Source organism: Bufo gargarizans, chromosome 2 (assembly GCF_014858855.1).
Source record: "Bufo gargarizans isolate SCDJY-AF-19 chromosome 2, ASM1485885v1, whole genome shotgun sequence".
Taxonomy (NCBI): domain Eukaryota; kingdom Metazoa; phylum Chordata; class Amphibia; order Anura; family Bufonidae; genus Bufo; species Bufo gargarizans.
In genome coordinates, this window is record NC_058081.1 from 88,850,192 (window position 1) to 88,862,122 (window position 11,931).

An 11,931-nucleotide genomic window follows, 5' to 3' on the forward strand; every position below is an offset into this window, starting at 1 on the left:
AGGAAGGGCAAAATAATCAGTGACGTCGACACAAACTTACTGCTAACACCCTCTCCCCTCTGTCGGGGGCTCTACTGGTAAAAGTCTATAATAGAACAGGTTCTGTAGACATCTATGTGGAATCGGCTGATGATTGTGTAAAAGGAGTGCGCTTCTTCTTGACGCTAACATTGACCTGTAAGGCTGAGTTCACACTTGAGTTATTTGGTCAGTTTTGGCCCCGTAACTGACCAAATGAGTGAAGTGTGCAGTGATTCCTGTCATCTGCGTGTCATACTGACTCACAGTATTGTTTCACTACCACAGCAGACTCCCTATGCGTGTTACTGCAAGGCACAGTGTTCTACACCACTATACAGGCTCTCTGTATCTAGGAAATAGCAGTTTTTTAACACGATTCGCCACAACTAAATTCGGATTGAATTGAATCTTTTTTGAAAATTCGGCAAACCAGCCAAATCAAATTTTTCAAAAATTCGCTCATCTCTACTAACAATAACTGGTCGAAATAACTGACTAAATAACCAATGAACTCAGTGTGAACTCAGCCTTATGATGTTCACTGTGAGGTACACATGAAAGGATAACTATATTCTGCAGGTTAATGGCTCATGCACACAAACTTATTTTTTTCCTCATCTGATCTGTATTTTTTGCAGGTCGGATGCAGATCAATTACCATTCACTTCAATGGGGTTGCAAAAAATGCGGATAGCACACCGTGTCCATTCTGTGGCACCCAAAAAACAAAACAGAACATGTCCTATTCTTGTCCGTTTTACAGACAAGCATAGGTTTGTTCTATAGAGGCCAGGGCGTCCAGTTCCACAATATTGAGAAAGCACATGGCCAGTATTAGTGTTTGCGGATCTGCAATTTGCAGACCGCAAAACATGCTACGGTTGTGTGCATGAGCCCTTTATACGATTATTTTTATACCAACTTTACATAGCTTATAATGTTTTATTACGTTTGCAACACAAAATCACTTTATTAAAAATCAGATATATTTTCTATCATCATATACCAACACCCATAAAATTTTTACGTTTCCGGATAGGTTGCAGTTTTTACGAGTACATATGACTTTTTATCTGATTGCAATTCTGTCACTGTTTGTCATTTATTTTCTGTGGGTTGATGCAAATATGGTGATAACAAATTTATAATTTTTTTTATGTTTCACTACTTTTGCATCACGTAATCACTTTTTTAAATTACTACTAATAGCCCTCACACCTACGGGTAGGGCCACAAGGTCAGGTTTCTGAATGCAGTTTTGAAAGCCAAAACCAGGAGTGAATTTGAAAAAAAAAGACGAGGAGCTGTATCTGTCTTTTATACTTTCTCTCTTTTTCTGATCCAGTCTTGATTTTGGTTTTCGAAACTACATCAAGAAACCTGATTGTGTGGCAGTACCTTTAGACACGCCAATTATTAGCTGGTTATAAGTGCAGATTTGTTTTGTATCCTAAATTAAGTATTTATACTTCTATTCTGATAGATAGATTTGCTGTATATTACAATTATTGATTGGATTCCAGGTGGTGATTAGGAGACCTTAATAACATTTATGGGTTTGTATTACTACATTATGATTTACGTCTTTACTCTTTGGGTCATCACTTTCTATCAAACCTATTTTCTCCTTCATAATAAAGCACTCATTCCATTTTCCATGACATCTCCACACCCTGATTCTGTTGGCAGTTCTGTTTTAAGCCTAGTTTTTAAATTTGTCTATGGAGGGAATGGGTCATTAGAGTGGAATATTAAACCAATCCTATTTAACAAACATGTATCACCCACACGTAGGGTTTACTCTGGTGTATCACCACTTGGAACACTAGGTCTTATCTCTCTCCATTGTTCATTGGTTCTGGCTGGAACATATAAAAGTGCAGGACACGACAGCCCTCTATTCCTGATCTGAAAGCAACACTGAGAATGGGCACAATGGTAAGTTGCTGGGGGGAAATACATGCATGCACGTAATACAGTGGTATCTGTATACTATATTCTGATTCTATAATGGCATTAGGATTGAAAATCAAAAACTTATATAAAGTATAGGAGAATATATTTAACTTTGGTCAGACTATATTGTAAATATGCAGTATATGAGGCTCATCTTTCCCACTGCAATGCTATTAAACACTAGAGGGAGCCCAAGGGTCACTTCATGTCCAACAAATCTTAGGATTGGAGATTTCTATGCTGGACTCTCTTTGATGTAGACAAAAATATTTTTGCAAAGTACTTACCCCTAACGGTCAAAAGGTACATGACAGAATCCCCTGGATTCAGGTTTTGCTAAATTGTTAATAGGTACATGTATTGGATTTTTATAGTACACTGCTGATTTTGGTATCTTAAAGGGGTTGTCCAGTGGCTTAATATTGATGGACTATCCTCAACTCATGGCATCCCAGCCAATTAGCTGTTTGAAGAGGTAGTCTCCTCTGTAAAGGCGGCATAGTGTAATTACAACTGCTCGATCTCATTTAAGTAAATGGCCACTACCCCCACCAATCTGATATTGATGACCTACGGTATCCTGAGGATAGGTAATCAGTATTAAGCCACTGCACAACCTCTTTTAACATATGGGAGCATTCATCCTCTTTTGTTTTTCCCAGACATGAGCAGAGCTTATTCTCAGAAAGAGCATGATCATTAGGTAAAAGTAGTAGGGAACATGACAATGACCAGGAAATTCTTAATTGTCTAATGCCTGTGACCAGCATAATATATGTAGCTCCTTTGCTAAGAAATAAAAGGGGTTGTGTAAGATTATAGAAAAGGTGTGCTATTACGAAAATGGGTCAGACTTTTTTTCTTTAATCTCTATAACCCCCCTAAAGTATTTGAGACATTTTAAGATTTATGATTTCTTTTGTTAAATTTGCAAATGACTTTCACGTTGTATTGATTAGAAGTAAATGTCCACCATTGAACAGCATGTTTAAAATCTAAACATTTTCTAAGTTTATGTATATATTTAAAATTTTTGGTTATAATGGCTGCAACTGTTTTTCTAAAATAGTGCTCCAAACCTCCTGCTTAGATATAGATTTTAAACATAACATGCTGGCTTCCTGCAGCCACCACTAGGGGGAGCACATAAGCCTATTACTTACAGATATATACAGCCACCACTAGAGGGGGCTTACTGCATGCTGTCTTATTGTTCAGTTCAATGTTAAAGCAATATGCAGAAAGCTGTTAGGCTCCCTCCTGTGGTGGCGACAGCAGGCGGACATTATCTTTTAAATATACAAATATAATATATATCTATTTCTATGCAGGAAATCTGGATAATTAAAGTATATACATATATATCTAATACATAAAGCTGAGTGTATGTATGTCCGCTAAAGAAATCCGCACTGTTGCATTTACAATCACAAAATTGGCACACAGGTACATCAGGTGTCCGGAAAGGTTTTAGACTGGGTCCCATCTCTAGGACACACTATTCCTGAGATATTCCCAGAAAATGCAAATATGGCACATCACATGACCTACAATTAGCCAATAGAAGCCTGCAGGTCTTTCTCCTCATATCCCAACTGCCACACACACGGTCACATGACACTTATCAGCCAATAGAAGCTCACAGGCCCTTATTCTCCACATACAGTTATACACCAGATTTCCATAACAACCCAGCAATTTTTCTTCACTGCTGTAGGTCAGTTTTAAAGGGGAAGGGCGCTGTGGATGACACTGTTAAGAAAGTGGAGTGCTGCACCCAGGTCCAGCTAAACCACGCCCCCAACCTGGTTAGGTCAGGCTGCTACTCACTCCGCAGACGACGGGGATTGAAAAAATAAAAGAAAAAATCAACTTCTGTCAGCTGCAGCAGTGGGAGAGAGGGTGACTTTCTCCCTGCAGCTCATGCTCAGACAACTCAGTGCTGCTGTCTGAGAGTGAGCTGTTCAAAAGGACATCCATGTGTCCGTCCATGCCCTGCGCCGGACAGAGTACAGGGAGCCTAAAACCAGACCTCTGGCCACCCTAGGGGCAGGCTGCTGTGGAGGTCACAGTTAAGGGGCAGATTTCTGTAGAGGCCACTGTTAAGGGGGTGGGGTGTTGTGGAAATCACTGTTAAGGAGATGGGGTTCTGTGGAGGTCACTAATAAAGGGGAAGCCTCTGTGGAAGTCACTGTTAAAGGGGCAGGCCACTGTGGAGGTCTCAGTTAAGGGGGCAGGAAACGGTGGAGGTCACAGTTAAGGGGACGGTCTGCTATGGAGGTCAGTGTTAAGGGGCAGGGTGCTGTAGAGGTCACTGTTAAGAGGGCGGGGTGTTGTGGAGGTCACATTTTAAGGGAACGGAGCTCTGTGGAGGTCACTGTTAAAGGGGCGGGGTACTGTGGCAGTCACTGTTAAAGGGGCAGTCACTGTGGAGGTCTCTGTTAAGGAGCCTGGAATGGTGGAGGTCAGTTAAGGGGACTGTAATCTATGGTCAGTGTTAAGGGGCGGGTGCTATAAAAGTCACTATTAAGGAGGCGGCCCCTGTGGAGGTCACTTTTAAGTGGGTGAGGTGCTGTGGAACTCACTGTTAAAGGGGAAGGCCGCTGTAAAATTCACAGGGTGGGCTGCTGTAAAAGTCCCATTTTAATGAGACTGGACACTGTTGGGGGGTCAGTGTTAAGGGGTGGGGGCCTGTGGATGTCACTTTTATAGTGGATACTGTCTATGACACACACAAAAATTAAATGAAATACAGTACAGACCAAAAGTTTGGACACACCTTCTCATTCAAAGAGTTTTCTTTATTTTCATGACTATGAAATTTGTAGATTCACACTGAAGGCATCAAAACTATGAATTAACACATGTGGAATTTTATACATAACAAAAAAGTGTGAAACAACTGAAAATATGTCATATTCTAGGTTCTTCAAAGTAGCCACCTTTTGCTTTGATTATTGCTTTGCACACTCTTGGCATTCTCTTGATGAGCTTCAAGAGGTAGTCACCTGAAATGGTTTTCACTTCTCAGGTGTGCTCTGTCAGGTTTAATTTGTGGGATTTCTTGTCTTATAAATGGGGTTGGGACCATCAGTTGCATTGTGGAGAAGTCAGGTGGATACACAGCTGATAGTCCTACTGAATAGACTGTTAGAATTTGTATTATGGCAAGAAAAAAGTAGCTAAGTAAAGAAAAACCAGTGGCCATCATTACTTTAAGAAATGAAGGTCAGTCAGTCTGAAAAATTGGGAAAATTTTGAAAGTGTCCCCAAGTGCAGTCCCAAAAACCATCAAGCGCTACAAAGAAACTGGCTCACATGCGGACCGCCCCTGGAAAGGAAGACCAAGAGTCACCTCTGCTGCAGAGGATAAGGTTATCCGAGTCACCAGCCTCAGAAATCGCAGGTTAACAGCAGCTCAGATTAGAGACCAGGTCAATGCCACACAGAGTTCTAGCAGCAGACACATCTCTAGAACAACTGTTAAGAGGAGACTGTGTGAATCTGGCCTTCATGGTAGAATATCTGCTAGGAAACCACTGCTAAGGACAGGCAACAAGCAGAAGAGACTTGTTTGGGCTAAAGAACACAAGGAATGGACATTAGACCAGTGGAAATCTGTGCTTTGGTCTGATGAGTCCAAATTTGAGATCTTTGTTTCCAACCACAGTGTCTTTGTGCGACGCAGAAAAGGTGAACGGATGGACTCTACATGCCTGGTTCCCACTGTGAAGCATGGAGGAGGAGGTGTGATGGTGTGGGGGTGCTTTGCTGGTGACACTGTTGGGGATTTATTCAGAATTGAAGGCAGCGGCATGCTATTCCATCCGGTTTGCGTTTAGTTGGACCATCATTTATTTTTCAACAGGACAATGACCCCAAACACACCTCCAGGCTGTGTAAGGGCTATTTGACCATGAAGGAGAGTGATGGGGTGCTGCGCCAGATGACCTGGCCTCCACAGTCACCGGACCTGAACCCAATCGAGATGGTTTGGGGTGAGCTGGACCGCAGAGTGAAGGCAAAAGGGCCAACAAGTGCTAAGCATCTCTGGGAACTCCTTCAAGACTGTTGGAAGACCATTTCAGGTGACTACCTCTTGAAGCTCATCAAGAGAATGCCAAGAGTAATCAAAGCAAAAGGTGGCTACTTTTGCCAAGAGTGATCAAAGCAAAAGGTGGCTACTTTAAAGAACCTAGAATATGGCATATTTTCAGATCTTTCACACTTTTTTGTTATGTATATAATTCCACATGTGTTAATTCATAGTTTTGATGCCTTAAGTGTGAATCTACAATTTTCATAGTCATGAAAATAAAGAAAACTCTTTGAATGAGAAGGTGTGTCCAAATGGTCTGTACTGTAGATTAATTATACCCGTGCAAAGCCAGGTTCTCTAGCTAATATATATATCTCACCTAAAGAATTATTAGGAACACCTGTTCTATTTCTCATTAATGCGATTTATCTAGTCAACCAATCACATGGCAGTTGCTTCAATGCATGTAGGGTTGTGGTCCTGGTCAAGACAATCTCCTCAACTCCAAACTGAAGAAAGGTGATTTAAGCAATTTTGAGCGTGACATGGTTGTTGGTGCCAGACGGGCCGCTCTGAGTATTTCACAATCTGCTCAGTTACTGGGATTTTCACGTACAACCATTTCTAGGGTTTACAAAGAATGGTGTGAAAAGGGAAAAACATCCAGTATGCGGCAGTCCTGTGGGCGAAAATGCCTTGTTGATGCTAGAGGTCAGAGGAGAATGGGCCGACTGATTCAAGCTGATAGAAGAGCAACGTTGACTGAAATAACCACTCGTTACAACCGAGGTATGCAGCAAAGCATTTGTGAAGTCACAACACGCACAACCTTAAGGCGGATGGGCTACAACAGCAGAAGACCCCACTGGGTACCACTCATCTCCACTATAAATAGGAAAAAGAGGCCACAATTTGCACGAGCTCACCAAAATTGGACTGTTAAAGACTGGAAAAATGGTTTCTTGAACATGACAATGAGTTCACTGTACTAAAATGGCCCCCACAGTCACAGATCTCAACCCAATAGAGCATCTTTGGGATGTGGTGGAACGGGAGCTTCGTGCCCTGGATGTGCATCCCTCAAATCTCCATCAACTGCAAGATGCTATCCTATCAATATGGGCCAACATTTCTAAAGAATGCTATCAGCACCTTGTTGAATCAATGCCACGTAGAATTAAGGCAGTTCTGAAGGCAAAAGGGGGTCCAACACCGAATTAGTATGGTGTTCCTAATAATTCTTTAGGTGAGTGCATATACATATGTATGCATGGCATTTAGTACCTAAAAACGACATGATGATAAAAGGTGGTCAGAAAAAAACAAAACAAATAGTATCAGCCCCCAAATGGCTCAGAGAGAACATTCCCCAGCTAAAACATGCAAGCTAACTTTTCTCATCATCGTTATTCTTTGTTTACTTATATACAATTTTTGCATCGAGAAAATTCCTTACATTACATTTCTTCTTTCTTTCCTGTTTACATAGCTGCTGTTCCTGGGCTTTTTGGCCTTCTTCATAAACCCACTACAGGGAGATGAGGTAAGAGAATAGTAATCCTTAAATTATGAACCTTTTGTGGCAAATCACGTACAGTATTGGATAACAACATGGTGAATGCATGGACATCAACAGACTACCATCTAAACAAATTGTCCATACATTCCATTATAGAGGTCCATTCTCTATAGCATTTAACCTAACCCTTCTTAGTTTTGAGGGCCCTCCAATTTCTGTCACAGCCAGATAATATAGGTATGGTATGGCCAGCCATATGTATTGGGACAGGTTCACAGTTGTCCTTGTCGGCATGACATATGACATAACATGCATGTTTATCCTAGATCCTCACGGTCCCTTAAAGCCCAGTGGGTGCTAGCATCTGCCCAGGTTTGCTGTCGACATCTCTGAAAGAAGGCCTTAGTAGTCAATGTTGGAGTAAGGAGATCTACTGATAGGGAAGAGAGAGGAACAAAAGGGAGGGACAAGGGAGAATAATATATAATTGGAGACCTCAGAAAGTCCTTAGAGTCCTAGGAGACCTCATACATAAATTGGCCTTCTATTCAGATAGAATCTATTCGGACCCTATCAAATCGATTGACAGATTCAGCTGAATCAAACCCAAGTCAAATTATGAGTGAATTGCTCATCTACCCATAATTAACACTTATCATTAGGGATGAGCGAATCGACTTCGGATGCTTCATACGACGTCGATTCGTATAAAAATTTGTTAGAATACTGTATGGAGCAAGCTCTCCGAACAGTATTTGAATGTATTGGCTACGATGAGCCGAAGTTATTACTTTGCAAAGTCTTTAGAAACTTTGGGTAATAACTTCGTAAATTAATTTCTACTGTACAAAACTTTTGTACCAAACTCAGGTTCGGTTCCAGGTGGTTGAATTTGGTTACATTTTAGAATCATAATTGTGAAGGAGCAGGTCTTTTTTGGGCTTTCCTAATGTCTTCCTCAGTTATATTATTCCCTGTTTCACTTGCACAGCTAGATGCATTTCTCTCCCAAACAGGGGACATCTCCCTTCTGTTGAATCTACCAGTACTGTGTGTAGTGACCTCACTTCTCTTACTTTCCACTATATTTTGTTCTAGGAAGCTCAGAAAGCTGAAAAGGGGTGGGTGGGGGGTAGCAGATCTACAGACACATAGGAGCTTCTCTGCTCTTTATAAAAAGGCTAGAGACAGTTTGGGTCATTTATTAAGACCCCTTGTCCTGGAGCATGATGCCCCCAAGTTATGTAGAGGTGCCTATATATGGTCGAGTAGCCTCAGTTATTGTTTTTGACTTGGACTACAAAGTGACAGAACAATTATGTGAATTGTGTGTAAAAAAATTAAGGCCACAACAGTTCTTAACCAAGCAGGATAATATTGTGTCCTCTAATATCTGTCACCCCGCCATACATACATATGCCATACATAACTTCATGTTATAAATATGTCCTTCAGTCATTCCAATTCGAAAGCACAGGATACAATGGAGAAAACGAATACCACACTGTGAATGTCAATGAGCAAGTCAAGATTGCTGTGTTTAATGTCTACTCTGGAAGACAGTCAGCCAATGCCGTCTTTGATTACAGACAGGTAAGTGGTTGGGGTGCCTTTAGGGTTCATTTCTTAATAGTATTAAAAGTGTCTCTCATGGCTTTAAGGGGAAGGTGAATGAGCCAGTGGTCAATTCCTTAAAGGGGTTTACAGAAACAATGTAATGCAGAACTCACATGAGTGATGCAGCCATTTCAAACAGCTGAAGGAGTGGTGAGAGTATTTCTCCACCACTCTGATATTTATGGCGTATCCTAAAGATACTTTGTCTTCTTTGCTTCCAGAACATTGTTGCCTACCAAATGCCCTACAAAGGAATCTGTGTCTTGGCTCACATGGATATTGCGACCTTCCCAGGCCTTGGGCGAATAAATGAGTGGATTCACACCAAAAGGGTAAATATTCCTCCTTAAAAAAAAAAGGGATACTTTGAAGGACATTGGGACCTACTTGACCTCATTCCTAAATTTGCATGGCCTGTGAAAGTTGGACTTAAATCCCCTAAATACTTCTAGAATAAATGTTGAGGACGACTGCAGGTGATTTTTGCCGTGAGACCTTTAATCACTTGAAATGATCCTATGGTCCCATGGTTAACAGTAGAATAGCAATAACATTGACACTGAAAGGACTTTTGTCAGTTATATTAAAGGGGTGGTCTAGTTCATAAACATGAATGCCTAAAGGCTAGAAACTCTTTAAGCCACCACCGGTCCAGCAGTGCTGCTACTCCATTCCTTTCTGCTCTCTGTTTATGTCTGGGTTCTGCCTAAGCATATGACTGCTGCAGCCAGTGAATGGTCTCAGTGGTGTCATTGTAATTGGCTGCAGTGGTCAGATGCTTTGATGGTACATCACTACTACCCAGAAGTAAATGGAGAGTGGTGGGGAAAAGAACAGCATCACCGCTGGACCAGCTGTGGTCTGGTGAGTATATGTTATTTTATTATTTGTAAAGTGCTCCTAGTTTTGAAAAAACTTTTCTAAGTTTTTGATGCACCAGATCAACCCTTTAAGGAGGTAGAATTATAACTCAATAATACCTGCATGTAATAATAGACAACAAGGTTCCCAACATTAGAACAGCTCATGCAATGCTATTTTTTTTTTGCTGCTTCAGGAGCAGAGGAAAGACCTGGAAGAGCTGCGCAAACATTACTTTGTGACCAACCAGCAAGTGAACAATCTTGCCCAGTTTGGTAATGCCGTGGAAAGCCTTTGCTGGGGAATTCCAACCTACTGGGCTCGGGAATATTCCAGTAAGTATATACAGGGTTGTCTTGTGACCAAGTATAGTATGTCTTACTTCCATGTACCATAGTCAATTAAACAGTGCTGTTTCAGTATCCATTGTCATTATACACAAATGTTCACATAAAGGGTTGTCTATTTGGAAGAAACTCTTTTTGGTAAAAGGTTCCCTAGTAATAAGCTGATAACATGATGTCTATCTGCTTAGATACCAAGCCATCAGTTGTAGTCTCTGGTGGAACCCAGCAGGAAGAGTCTATTTGTCCTGCAGTGCCTGAAGGTGACAATAGGCATTGCATGGCGCCTATTTAAATCATCAAATGTCTGATATGCCGTCTCCTCTGAATTATTATTTTTGTGCAGTAGTTCTTTTCCAACATAGCTTATAGATGGAGGTCCAAAATGGAGTATCCACCTTTATTTGCTTGGATACACTATTTTCAGACCAGACAAAGCCAAGATGGTTTATATCTTTATCTTCAAAAAACATTGATGTGAAAGTATTGCTTCCGCTCATAATCTAAACTGTACTTTGAAATGAACCATGTGAACCAACTACATGACACAATGTTCTTTTCGACAGGTCCAAGACAAGGTTTGGGTGCTGATGGATGTGCCGGAATTCATTTATTCTGCCTCCGTATTGGTCTCTGTGGAGGAATTAATCTGTAATCTCATTGTGACCAATGTCTACAAACATGTTGGTGGTGTCCACATTAAAACCTCATCACCAACTGCAATTACATCGATAAACCAGTAGACTATGTGTAACTTGCTATGGTTGTAGACCACTAATAAAAATAAGAAAAATATCAGTGTTTTATTTTGTGTCATAAATAGCTATTAAGCAACTGCATAAAAAAGAAGTCCATTTTATTTGTCTTTGAATGTGGCATAATACCATCACTAAAGGTGTGACCCAACAATATACACTCACCTAAATAATTATTAGGAACACCATACTAATACGGTGTTGGACCCCCTTTTGCCTTCAGAACTGCCTTAATTCTACGTGGCATTGATTCAACAAGGTGCTGATAGCATTCCTTAGAAATGTTGGCCCATATTGATAGGATAGCATCTTGCAGTTGATGGAGATTTGAGGGATGTACATCCAGGGCACGAAGCTCCCGTTCCACCACATCCCAAAGATGCTCTATTAGGTTGAGATCTGGTGGCTGTGGGGGTCATTTTAGTACAGTTAACTCCTTGTCATGTTCAAGAAACCAATTTGAAATGATTCGAGCTTTGTGACATGGTGCATTATCCTGCTGGAAGTAGCCATCAGAGGATGGGTACATGGTGGTCATGAAGGGATGGACATGGTCAGAAACAATGCTCAGGTAGCCCGTGGCATTTAAGCGATGGCAAATTGGCACTAAGGGGCCAAAAGTGTGCCCAGAAAACATCCCCCACACCATTACACTACCACCACCAGCCTGCACAGTGGTAACAAGGCATGATGGATACATGTTCTCATTCTGTTTACGTCAAATTCGGACTATACCATTTGAATGTCTCAACAGAAATCGAGACTCATCAGACCAGGCAACATTTTTCCAGTTTTCAACAGTCCAATTTTGGTGAGCTT

General features: G+C 41.1%; 1 pseudogene; it reads left to right on the plus strand.

Annotated features, from left to right (window-relative positions):
* Positions 1–7,364: 7,364 nt before the first annotated feature.
* LOC122925665 lies at positions 7,365–11,012 on the plus strand (annotated as a pseudogene).
* Positions 11,013–11,931: the final 919 nt, after the last annotated feature.